At 35.7% G+C, this 13,889-nt stretch overlaps 1 pseudogene; it reads right to left on the bottom strand.

Moving 5' to 3' along the window:
* Window positions 1–4,922: 4,922 nt before the first annotated feature.
* Window positions 4,923–8,017, bottom strand: LOC120216491 (annotated as a pseudogene).
* Window positions 8,018–13,889: the final 5,872 nt, after the last annotated feature.

The raw sequence follows: 13,889 nt of genomic DNA, 5'->3' as shown, positions 1-13,889 counted from the left end.
TTTAAACTTCACAAACAAAGGGTTGAAAATTTTGCAGTCCTTGTAAATCATAAAAAACTTCTATTTTATCTTATTATCCAGATTTTTATATAAGTCAAGATCATCGAGTTGTTGCTCAATGACAAAGATATGACATTACCAAGAAAACATGGTATTTTATACAATTTGGCCTTTAAAGTAAAGAGAATCTTTAAAAAAATCAAATGAAACCGACAGACATACTTCATATAGATCAATAAAACTATGTTGTATTAATGATATTCTTCAATTGAGAATTACGATAATCAACATCCCCTAATCTAACATCCACGGAATTCCATGCTTAATTGAATACTGGGGTTTTTTCTTGGAAACGTGGTGAGTTTATAAGCACAAGATGTGGGTTAGATTACCCAGGTCTCTCCAGAGTTTTTGAATCAGCCAAGTTTTATTTCAAATTCATTTACTAAAATATTCAACTCAAGTGATCAAAGAAGGCAAATTAGAAATGAAAACAAAATATGCATGATTTCAATGGAAGCTTGGAAAATTCAGGACCCAGACACGGAGGACTCTGCTATTAGGTGTTTCTTTGTTCTTTCTGCTACCATTATTGTCTGTTTCATGTAGAAACAAGACTATAACTCAATCTGTCCTGTTATAAAATGTTGTTCATATATAGCTCACCACAAAATCTCTAACCAAACTGATGTTCGTCTTTTCGTTTTATTTGAAGCATGTATGTATGATGTTCATGTTTAAACACATATTTGAATATGAGTATTAAGATATAAACCTCTAAATACATGAAATAACATGATAAAAATGAAACATACTCTTATCCTACTTCAAGTGACATAGATAATCATACCAGCAGTTTTTAAAAAGGAACTTTTTACTTGGTTCCTACAAAATAGACTATAACTCAATCTGTCCTGTTATAAAATGTTGTTCATATAGCTCACCACAAAATCTCTAACCAAACTGATGTTCGTCTTTTCGTTTTATTTGAAGCATGTATGTAGATATTCATGTTTAAACACATATTTGAATATGAGTATTAAGATATAAACCTCTAAATACATGAAATAACATGATAAAATGAAACTACTCTTATCCTACTTCAAGTGACATAGATAATCATACCAGCAGTTTTTTAAAAAGGAACTTTTTACTTGGTTCCTACAAAATTATTCATGCTTCTTTACTAACAATGCCAGTAATTTTCTGGGGTGAAATTATTTGATAATGATAATATATATCACTCTTGGCCCCCTAAGTCATGCATGTAGACAGAGATTATCAAACGTTCTAGTTGTTACCATCATTCCGCACATAAAACCAGCTTTGCCATAAGAAGAAAACGACAACACATATAAGCAATAAAGAACTGCCCAAATCACACAACTTTTTCTCTTTTTCATTTCCTAAACATGATTCAGAACATAAAGGCAATTAGTCTCCATGCATCTGTCAAGCTAAAAGAGTATGGGGAGGGACTAAAACAGTGCCTTGATTTGGGCAAACAAACCCACAATTTCCAGTAACACGAAAAAACAGCCAGTTATTTATGTTAAGTGGTGGGAAAGTGGGAAAGGGGTGGCTAATGAGCTTATGGGCAAATGGGGGTAGTTACAAGGTGTGACCGAAAAAAGTGAACTTTCCAAAGACATTAGCACAAGGGAGTCAATGCAAGTCATAACCTGCAAAAGTATCTCTCCTATCCCCATTTCTGTCCCCACTCCCATCTCTCTTCATATGGATCCTATAGGGATCAAAACAAAGGACATAGGCTGTAGTTTTAACATATTTTTGATGTAATATGCCATTAATTTACAAAAAAAAAATTCAAATTAAAACATCAAAACTTCGCTTTGAGGTACTATTTTAATCCTTGATGAAGGCTTATCAATCTCCGCCAACTTGCAACATGTCTGATTTCTTTTGAGATAAATCGTCTTCAGGGACTTATTATTTCTGTGTTGTCATGGTCCTAATCACCCATAATGGTATGCAGTGCAGTGTAAAAAAGAACATTTAGGCAATGAAATCCCATTTACAATATCTAACCTCAGTTTGTTTTCTTTCTTGAATTTTCTCAGTGTACCCAATCATCTGCTTTAGAGTTCAAACAAATACAGAGGAGCAGTGTACCATCATCAAGGTCCACAAGCAGGACTCTTTTTTAGCATATGTATTACTTGTCATGTCCTGATACATGTCTCATAGATTAAGAAAGGACTAAAAATCATGTTCCGAAAAAAAGGAATAAACTATGATAAAAGAGAATGGGGTTATGTCAAAAAGAACATGTGAAAGTTAGCAGCCATTGCCAGCAGTACCATTTCTGCAGATTGAAAATTTCCGAGAAAAGCTAATGTAACTTCTTTTGAAGAGAGAATGAGAAAGGTTGACAACCTGGTAGGCTGCTAAATTTGCTTTACATAAAACTCTCCTTTCCCAACATTCAACTAAAGGGAAAAAAGAAGCAAGATTTCTTCTTTTTTCCTTTTTCTCTTTTATACTACTTTTAAAGTGCAAGCAAATGTTTTGTTATTACAAGTTATATCAATGGAAAGAAACCCAGTAAACATATATTTCGAAAGCCCGTATCAGATCTATTTTGAAGCATTGCTTATTTCACTAATTTTGATGAAAATGCTAAAACGAGAAGAATAAAATCTAGGGTGACTTTAAACTCTTTTTAAGCTTTTGAAACATTTTTTCCCTCAAAGGAAGATAATAGAAAAATCGATAGAAAAATGTATGGGGGCAAAGAGGGATAGAGAGCAGGTAAACACAAAGGTGTTGGAATATACCCACCTTCGCCTTCTTAATTTTGACATCTCATGATTCATTCTAGTGTTAAAGTCGCTAGAAAATCATAAACAAATTTGCATCCTTGGGTCATAATTTTTCTATCAGTGAATGTGATTTGGTTGTATCAAACCCTAGAAATTGGATACAATGATCATTCAACTAATAATGAAATCTGAGTAGTAGATCAATTCAATCTCAGTAACTTGTTTAGTATAAAGATCATCCAAAACTTGAAATCAAGCCACAGAACTTAGTTTTGGGCATTGAAATCTTAGATAATTTGCACTAGCAAGTTAAACTCTTGAATCTTATAAAATGCCTATAATAGATATAAAAATTTAATTATTGAAAAATTAGATTAATTTAATAAACAAAAATAAAAAATATGAATTAGTTTCTCTGAAAAGTTTTAATTTTCTCTCTAACTTTAAAAATTAAGTAATTTGGTTATTAAAATATCAAAATTTATATTTTTAATTGATTTTTTTTTTTAAGAAATATAATTATGTATTAAAAAATAGAAGAATTTGTTATAATTGGAACTCCTTTAGTGTCAATTTTTTCCTTCATTGGGTGATTTTTAAGACTCAAAAGATTATTTTAACAGGCCTTAGAATTAATGAAAAAGGACCTGGCCTATTCAGGGAGGAGACATAGAAGCCGAGAGCCTGAAATCCCACATTCTTCAGTTATGCTCAGGTCTGTTCTTTAAGGTGACGTTTGGTTCGCTGGAATCTCTTGAAATTAAAGAGAATTAGAATCCAATTCATCACTTTCCTATGTTTGGTTCAAGTTTTCAAAGGAGGAATTAGAATCTAATTCCATCAAGGGAAGGAAAGTAAATTACATAAACATGATGAAATTAAAATTCTTTAGAGGAGGAAGTGAAATTTGATCATATGCCCTTATCAATCTTTTGATATTCGGGTTGGATTTTTTTAAAAAAATTCGGGATCGGTTGGACTTTTTTATAAAAAAAAATTCGGGTTTGGGTCGGGTCAGGTCGGGTTTTTGTAAGTGTGATATTCGGGTCGGGTTTTTTTCAAAAAATTCCTGATCGGACAGATTTTTTAAAAAATTTCGGGTTCGGGTCGGGTCTGTTCGGGTTTTTTAAGTGTGATTCGGGTCGGTTTAGGGTGAAAAATAGCCGACCGAAAAAAATATAATTTTACCTTATATTTAGGAATAATTACAATAATACCCCCTATATATATTTTTTTTTTCAATTAAGCCACTATTTTTATTGAAAAAAATAATTTTTTTATTATTTCGGGTCTGGTCGGGTCTCAGGTAGAGGTTCCCTGTTCTCGGATGGTTGGGTAGATCAAAAAACCCGACCTAACCCGACCCATGACCATCCTAATTGAATGATTTTAACTTATGTTGTTTATTAGTATGATTTTTATAATTTTTTAAAATAAATAATCAATCAATAAATGAAAATTTAATATTTTTTAAATTTTTATAATATATTACTATATGTAATTTAAAACAAACTAAAATTAAGCAAAAAAATAAAAATAAAAGAAAAAGGGCAATTCTATCATTTTACATTTCGAAATCAAATTCATCTGACATGTCTGCGAACCAAACAGAATATGAATTGATCCTTCCAGCCAAACAGGTTTCAGATTCAGATTCCAATTCCTTCACAGATTATAATTTATTCCAACGAACCAAACGCCACCGAAGTATCAAATACAAGCACCTCTAGGTTTTTTTTTTTTAATATCCAAACTCATGGCACGCCTGAAACTAGTTTTGCACTAATGTTCTTTTTAATTTTCCTCCCGACGAAGGAAGAAACAGCTGCTTCAATGGCTTCATCCTGGCTCAGTTTTCCTCGTTTCTTTCAGGTTTGATTTTTAGTTTTATGGGTATGCAGATGTTAACCAGTTAATGTTGGATATTAGCTTTTGTGGGTTGCTGAGTTTGGTTAGAACTGGGTAAGAATTGCTTCTCGATATAGCTTTTTCTATTACCAAATTTTCATGCCCCTGAAGCTCGAATGCATGCAAATATTGTGTAAAAATGGTCTGGTTTGAGGCATTTGCATTGAGGCTTTATTTCATTATTATGACAAGTACAGTGATTTATTCATTCACTATTAGGACAAGGAATCCTCAACTGAAGCGCATTTCCCCTTTCTGAATCACAAAGAACACAAAAGGAAGCCCGTAACTGAAACCCACTAAGTCACTCAACATTCAACCCTCAAAGTTGAGTTGATGAAAATGGAAACAGAACTGGGTTCTAGCAAGCATCTCCCATATGCGACAGCTTTCCCCTCATTCTCTTCTTCCTGGCCTGTGATCCATGGGTTCTGATAAAGATAACAGATGCAAAATCATAGAGATAATAACCAACAAACTTCCAGTTTTTTCCCTGAAGACTCTCTGCCAAATCTAATGACCAGAATCCAGCTTCCTTTTTACAAAATCTTCAACCACACCTTAAGAAACAACAACATCCAAGGCACAGTTCTACTTTTGCAATATGTTTGATTGACCCTTTAGGAGATTCTCCAATTTAGCAGATTAACAACACACAAGCATAGAGGGGAAGCCAGAAGTACCAATCTATGCAATTAAAAAATGGGAATAAATTATCATGTATTGAAATCAATTTATTAAACAGAAAAACAACAATCAGGATGTATGGTACCAGGGTCATTTAACTGAACAGATGAAGAAAAACCAAACATGATTGCCATTAACAGAGAGCAGCAGCTGAATAGCTTTCTGGTTTCACCATTCTCTGCATCTGAACATGGAAACAAGTTTTCTATGCTATGTGCATACGTAAAGATGATATGCAACCAATTACTATAGTCAACGCTTTAAGGTTCTGAGTTTCCTGACTTTTTTATATTTCTTTCATCATTCAATGCACTAACCACATTTTGTAGTAATATATATATTAATAAATTTCTTTATTTCTCTGCAAATCACTTTCTTTTCAGGGCATGGTTTTTTGGGCATATTTGCATATATTAATAATTGCTTATTTTCTCTGCAAATCACTTTCTTTTCTAGGGTAGGGTTTTTTGGGCATATTTGCATACACAAGCCTGTTTTATTTTCCCCTTATAATAAAAGAATCAGGATTATCTTGACGTTTTTCTCGAAATATCACCGGTGATTGGTATATTTACTGATCTAACACCGGTCAGATTATATTTCCGATCTAACACCGTAGTAGTAAAGCGCGCCCCCTGACCCGCAATATATGTGATTTTGGCACCACGTGGGTATAGCGCGTCCCCTGCACCGCGCTATACTGACTGGGTTACACGTCGCTATAGCGCGCCTCCTACTCCGCGCTATACCTATTTATCTGACACGTGAGGTATAGCGTGGTGCAGGGGGCACGCTATAGCTTTAATTACTCGGCCGTTCACACCCCACTCTTCCCTATAAATACCTCATCCTCAATCACTTCATCATACCACTCTCAAATTCTCTCAATACTCTCGTTTAAGGTATATTTTATAATATTTTTAATATTAGTTTAATTTATTTAGTATTTTACTTTATTTAATATTTTACTAATATAAATTTTTTTGCAGATATATAATGGAAGACAGTCTATTTCGCTTAGATGGAAATCATATATCTCGACACTTTGCTGATACGGTAACATTTTAACGTTTTAATTTAATTTAAATTATTAGTAATAATTTGTTGATTTATTTAATGCATGATTATTAGATTAAGAATTAATTTTTGTAATTATTATTTTTAGGAGAATGACCGTATATTAGATCCTTTTATTAGGAATCTTAAGTTAGTGATACCTAGTCGTGTCTTGCCGTATTTAGTAGAGGTTGGATTTGGTTATATAGGTAGATATCAGGGTCACTGTAAGATAGAACTAGACCTTATTTCTGCCTTAGTAGAGCGGTGGAGGCCGGAGACCTACACATTCCATCTTTCGTGCGGAGAGTGCACGATCACGCTTGAGGATGTTTCTATGCACCTGGGGCTTTTGGTAGATGGAGATGTGATATCAGGGATAGCTTCCGGTGGAGGCCTGCGGAGAGTGGACGCTTGAGGATGTTTCTATGCACCTGGGGCTTTTGGTAGATACTTTGTGCCGGGAAAATCTAGGACGTGTCCCGAAAAGTTTTATCGGAGGTAGGATACCGTTAAATTGGTTAGATGCCAATTTTCGGGAGTTGAGCGCAGACGCCTCTGAGGATGAGGTTAAGATGTATGCACGGGCATGCATATTGCAGTTGATAGGAGGGTTGTTGATGCCGGACAAATCGCGCAACCTAGTTCACTGCATGTGGTTGCGATATCTTAGCGACTTTCGTCTCGCCGGATCATTTAGTTGGGGCTCGGCAGTTTTGGCTTTGCTGTACAGGGAGATGTGTGGAGCCATTGACTACAGGCGTAATGCTATCGGCAGATGTCTCATACTACTGCAGTCTTGGGCATGGTATCGATTGCACTTTTTATGTCCCGTTGTGAAGAACCCATTCGTATTTCCACTACTTCTGAGGTAATTATAAAACTGATTTTGTATATTAATAATTTTATACAACTTATAATAAATTTTTTTCCTTGAATAGGTGGTCTACTGATAGGAAAAATCATCAGGAGCTACCTGATGATTTAGAAAAAATTAGGGTTCTAATCGATCAGAAGGCTGGCACACAAGTATGAGTTTTAATGTTTAAAAATCGATTTTAAATTATAGTTATATAATTAGATTATTATTTTGATAAAAATTATATATTATTTGTTTTAGTTTGAATGGGTACCATATTCTACTGATGATGTGAGGGCGGTGATCCCACCTGAGTTGAGGGGTCCATAAGATGTTTGGATGGCAATGGTCCCTCTGATCTGTTATGCAACCGTTGAGTGGCACTCCACTGATTGCGTGCTCCGGCAGTTTGGTTGTTTTCAACCAATTCCGGATGCACCGCGCAATATGGACGAGTTGCATGGCTTAGATAGACGCGACAAGACAGATACAGATTGGCTGGTGAGGCATCATGAGTGGGTCGTGTTGTGGGAGGATCGACATCGGCGCCTTCCTCGTAGAGAGCCCATTTTACTTGACCTCTTGAGTGTTGCTGAAGGTTATTATGAGTGGTTCAACAGTAACGAGAAATTGTTTCTGCTTCCCGAGGATGCACGAGGGCAGACCTTTTCGCAACGTCAACAGAGACGTGATGCCATACATGATGCCACCATCGCCTTCCCATTACCGCCGATACGCCACCCGTCACCAGATGACCCCTCCTGGAGGCTATTATGGGTCTATGTTTGTAGATCCGACTTGGGGTTCATATGCTAGATATTTGACGGGTTCAGCCTCATCACCATGGCTGCAGCACAGACACCTCATGTACAGTTTTCACACTCAGCGATGTCTGGGTTTTATGAGTTTTTCCCAGTTTTCGCAGGCCGGTGGGATAGTCAGTCATACACCTCCAGGGTCCTTATTATATGGAGGTGTTTCATCGTCATCAGCTCCTCATCAACCTAATGTACCTGCTCAGGACGACGACGACGACGACGATGATGGTGATGATGATGACAGCGAGGAGTCAGAACCAGTGATACAAAGAAATCCTCATCGAGACCGACAGCCACCGCCTTGCAGAACACATTTGCGTCGCAGACATCGATAGATTTTGTTTTTTTATTATATTTGTATTTACTTTATTTTGTTAAATTGTAATTTTTTATTATTTCTCATTTAATACTTACTTTATTTTGTTAAATTTGTTAAACTTTTTTTAATGTATTTCAGTTCATTTTGTTTATTACAATTTAATATAAGTTATTGTAATTTGGTTATCATTTACCATTTAATACTTATTGTAAGTTTGTTGTATTTAAAATTATATTCAAATACCAAATTGTTATTAGTTTAATAAAATTTAATGATTGTGTTCGTTTTTTTAATCTTCATCATCGATTATCGAATGACATTAACTTGAAGTAAATGCAAATTAAAGTACAAGAATTATTATTTGATAAACAAATACATCATTTCCTCATCAATTGTTACTTGATGACAACATAAGTGGACATGTTTTTATAGTGTGTCATGGGTTTCTACAATGCCCACATCTTCTGTCTTGTCTAGATATTTCTCGAATATCCATATCGCAATGAATTCGATTGGATTTTGAACGACCACGCTCCCTCAATAAACTCGGATTTGGTACAATCGGAAGCCAATCTTGAACCTCATCAGGGTCTTTGTCATTAACTATAGGGGAAACTCAAATTCGTATACCTCAAAAACTTCAGATAGTAGGTATACGGGATCCATAAAATGGTTATAGTCTTGACGTGTATGCGAGCAAGATGCTATCACATGAGAGCATGGATACTTCAGAGCTTGAAAAAACTCGTAGTCGCACGTTCTGTCCCTTAGATTTACTCTTAACGACACAACTTCAATCCCTTGAAGAGGTCGCGGTAACTCTGTGACACGAAACATTTCATGCCTTCTAAAGAAGCTTGTTACAGACATTCCATTTGATGCAGTAATTTTTTTTTCTGTAGATTTGCAACTAATCTAGGGTGATAGACATGACCGCCTTGCATCTAGGTTTGAGCTTGTCCCCCGAGCTTCACAAAAAGCGCCCCCAAACAAAAATATATAGTTTTTACCAAAGCCGCTACAGGTAAGTGACGTGCACCCTTTAAGGTTGAATTGATTACCTCAGTCAAGTTGGTCGTCATGTGTCCATATCGATATCCACCATCATATGCGTTCGTCCACATTTCTTTATCGATGAGGTTAATATAATCGTATCATTCCTCGTTCTTCGCCCGCAAATCTTGAAGCATTGATTCAAAAGTTCGAGGAAGAAGTTTTTTAACTTGATCAAAAAATGTATAACTTACTAACCTGATCAAAAGGATCAAAAGAAAACAAACTACATCAGTTTCACTTACCCATGCGCACAAGTAATTGACGCTCATCATTCTTCTTGTATCTTCCATGGTAGTTCGCAGCAATGTATCGGAGACAATACCTATGTTGGACAAAGGGTGGTTGCCACATTGGACCCAAAGAATCCATTGTTGCTTTGATCCCAGATCCGCGATCAGAAATGACACATATTTTTCCCCTCGTGATAACATGTGCACGTAAATTTCGGAGGAAAAAATCCCAAGAATCTGTATCTTCTCATTCGACAAGAGCAAAAGCAACTGGAAGAATTTTGCGATTTCCATCCTGGACAACTGTCAATAATAAAACTTGCTTGTATTTTCCATACAAGAAAGTCCCGTCGATCTGGACCACATGCTTGCAGTATTTGACAACATTAACGCATTGTGGGTAAGTCCAAAAAACCCGGTAGAATTGGCATCGATCACGGAGAACTCGATCGTTATGGTATGCATAGGAGGTTTCGAAGTCCACAATTGTCCCAGGATTCAACCTCCGCACCAGCTTAAACCAGCCTGGAAGTTCGTTGTAAGATGCATCACATTCGCCATGAAGTTTGACAATGGCATTTTGTTTTGCCAACCAAGCTTTTTTATAGGAGACAGTGTACCCATACTACGATTGTATAGCTGAAATCAACACTGCAACAGTTATATGAGAGCTTTCTATTACCATGGGCATGATGGCTTGGTATATCACTTCAGAGTCCAAGTTGGGATGATCTTGATTGACCCCTCCAGCACAACATGTGTGAGGACCGTTGTATACTGTTAGTTCCTATATATTGTTTTTCCTCTTCATTTTCGATACGCGAACCATCCATTTGCATCCGTTTTCGCGTCGGGCACAGTAGCATACATATTTTTTGGTCGTCGATCGGTTTACTCTGGACTGCACAGAATTACGGATATTGTAATTTTTATAGCCATCACCGCTTCTTCTTTGCTTGAAAACTCCATGCCTAAAGATAACTCACCATTATTTATTAATGAGTAATATCCATAGTCACCGAGATGAGGCATATCTGCAAATTCTGGCCCGTACATTGCACCATAATCAGCTTCATACATGTGTGCAAGAGGGTCAGTTTGTGCCACATTTCATGGAACTTCATCATCATCGGCGTTGAATTACGGTGATTCTGGTTGAATGAATAGTCCAATCTCAGCACAATCAGCACCAGGCTCACGAAGCGGTTCTTCTGGTGGAGATGATGGTTCCTCCATGCTCTCCACATTTAGGTCGAAGAACATACTACTTGCACGCCTTCCCCTTGAACTGGAAGGCATATCGACATTGAGATCGAAAAAGCTCGCAGTCGAATGCCTCCCCCTGGAGCTTGATGCCATCGTGTCAAATGGAAACTGCATAGATGGTTACGTCGATGGCATCTCCATATGGTCAAAGAAATTTGCAGATGAATGCCTTCCCCTTGAACTGGACGCGGTGTTGCCATACAGATTGTTCATGGACCCACCTTGGTACATATCGTAAGGAGTTGCGGATGAATGTCTCCCCATTATGGCATTAAAATCATTACACATTACTGTAGTCGGGCTGTCAACTTGATCAACTTATTCAGCCAGCCCATAATGGGAGCTTAATGATTGACCCCGAACAGCACGCACTTGAACAAAATGTGCATACATCTCAATAGCGGCATCTGAATAATTACTTTGAGCTTCAACTATCATTTCAACATCATCATTGTTCGAAAGTTTGAACGCTGTATAAGTTAATGGCAACAATGATGTTGGAAATTTGTACTGCAACGACGACATTCTTCTACTACTTCCAACATGAATCTTCCTCGAAATCTTCGTTATCAACTCCTCAAGAGTTATATTTCTTTTGAATAATATTTTAACACGCTCATTTGATACGAAAACAACGCCGGTTTCATCTTCTCAAATTTCACCATCATAATAAACAATAGCTGAAAGTCGCGCCATTCTTTGAGTTTAAAAGTACGACAATATTATATCTGCAAAAAAAATAACTGAAACAAGCCTGATTAAATAAATTATATATGAACAAAAATATAACACAATAAATTTTTACACACAACGTAAATAATTTAAATAATATAATTTTATATTATTACCTGCACCGTAAAACTATTTCGACGTATACTTTCGCTTTTCAATTTTACAAACATAAAAATTAATTGAAAATAATTAGTATAATATTTTTTCAAATAATCATAATAAATAATAAGTGTGTAATAAAAAAAATTTGTAACAAAATTACCTTATAACGAAAAATCGCAAGAACTTCTAAACTAAATATGAGAAGATTGCCAAAATTATTGACTCGTTGACAGAATTATTGTATTAATTTATAAGTTGAGATGAGAGATGTGAGGAACATAACCGGGGGAGAAGGGTATATATAGCCATACAAGGCGTGGTACCTGCACCGCGATATATGTAATTATGGTATAGCGCGGATCAGAGTCCGCGCTAAATATAATTGTCTAGATAGACAAATATAACGTGGTCCAGGGGGCGCGCTATACCCCACGTGGCGCCAAATCAGCGTATAGCGCGGGTCAAGGGGCGCGCTTTATTGCTACGGGTGTTAGATCGAAAAATATAATCTGACCGGTGTTAGATCGGTAAATATATCGGTCACCGATGATATTTCGAGAAAAATGCCGATTATCTTATTTATATTCTTCAATTAATTTATTTATTCATTTTTCAAAAACCTACATATTTTTAAAAAATGCGTTGCTTTACCTTTTCCTCCCTGATTATTTTTTTATTTTTTAATAATTTTGGTTTTATGGCATTTTTTATGTCTTTATAACATATTTTCTATCTATTGGTACGTTTTCAATTTTTTTTGTTAATTGTTTGTCCCTTCTTTTGTTTAATTTCTATTGGGTTAGATCTAACATCGCTTCGACTAATTAAGATGACACTTATATATTATCCTACAGATCTTTTCTCTGCTTTGGATCATCGGATTATATTTGAATATGCGGTTTGTGTTTGGAGATAATTTTCTAACGACGTTCAACTTTGATTTGCAATTGTTGTTGATATTTTAGTAATTTGATCTCATATTATGATTTGTTTGTCAATACATTCAAATCTATTCGGACGTATAGTTTGCCTTTGTTGGGTATAACAAGTACTATTCTTTGTGCTTGTTTCAAGTTTATTTTTAGATTTTTCTTTCTTTCTTTGACTTTCTAGAATTTATCGTTGACCTTGTTGTTTGTAGTGCTAATATATGCTTATTTTAGAATATTGTTAAAGTATGTTCTTAGGAAAGCTGTAAGTTGGAGTGCTTTCAATTTTGGCAGATCTATTTCAGAAAATAAAAATTGACTCTTTATTTTAGGCAGCTTCATCTAGTTTTTTTTTGTTAGGAAAGAGCCAATTTATTACTGTATAAGAATCTTTACCAAATCTTAACTTTAGGGAGTCGGTGTCTTATTTTCTTAAAATAATGCATTGGGTTGGTACTGAAAATGGCTGAAATTAGAATTTTCTAGGGTAAAGCAAGGTAAACCCAAGATTAGAAATGTCCCAATTGCAGTGACCCCTGAAGGTTTTTGGTGTTGTCCACCTCTTGTTCTGTTCCAAAAGAGACTCAAATCACAAAAACCTCTAAACAAAACTTTCTTCCTTGCCAACATTCGAGATTACTGTTCATAAGAATCAAATTCCAATAAGAATAAGCCAATGACCACCCTGATAGGGTCAGTAGTTACCTATGATTATCAAAGAACTTCTACTCTTATTAATCATGGTATTAGTGCACCGATTATTTCGGAGAGGATACCGAGGCCTAAGGTTTGACATATGCCTCGAAATATGACAATTGGATATGGTGAACGGGAAACCAGTGATATGATGGTGATTCTACTTCGGAAGATTTTTGTGTGAAATTGAGCGTCCACAAGAAAGTTCTACTTCTCGAACAAGATTCTGGTTAGTCTTGCCTCGAAATTGATGATTGTGAGAATGTAGAAAGTTATGTCGAAACTGTGGGATTGATGTACTGCAAAGAATAGAAACCCTCTACCCCTTCTATGTGCCCCTTTTTATGCCCTACTAATAATCTTTTTACATGTCATTTTTATTTTTATGCAACACTCATACAAATTTCTAAAATTAATTACTTTCCTATTTTACTTCATCTTCTACCGT

The sequence above is a fragment of the Hibiscus syriacus genome, unplaced genomic scaffold (assembly GCF_006381635.1).
Source record: "Hibiscus syriacus cultivar Baekdansim isolate YM2019G1 unplaced genomic scaffold, ASM638163v2 tig00110160_pilon, whole genome shotgun sequence".
NCBI classification, from domain to species: domain Eukaryota; kingdom Viridiplantae; phylum Streptophyta; class Magnoliopsida; order Malvales; family Malvaceae; genus Hibiscus; species Hibiscus syriacus.
Note: the sequence above shows the minus strand (reverse complement) of the source record. Positions and strands in the feature narration are given on the sequence as shown.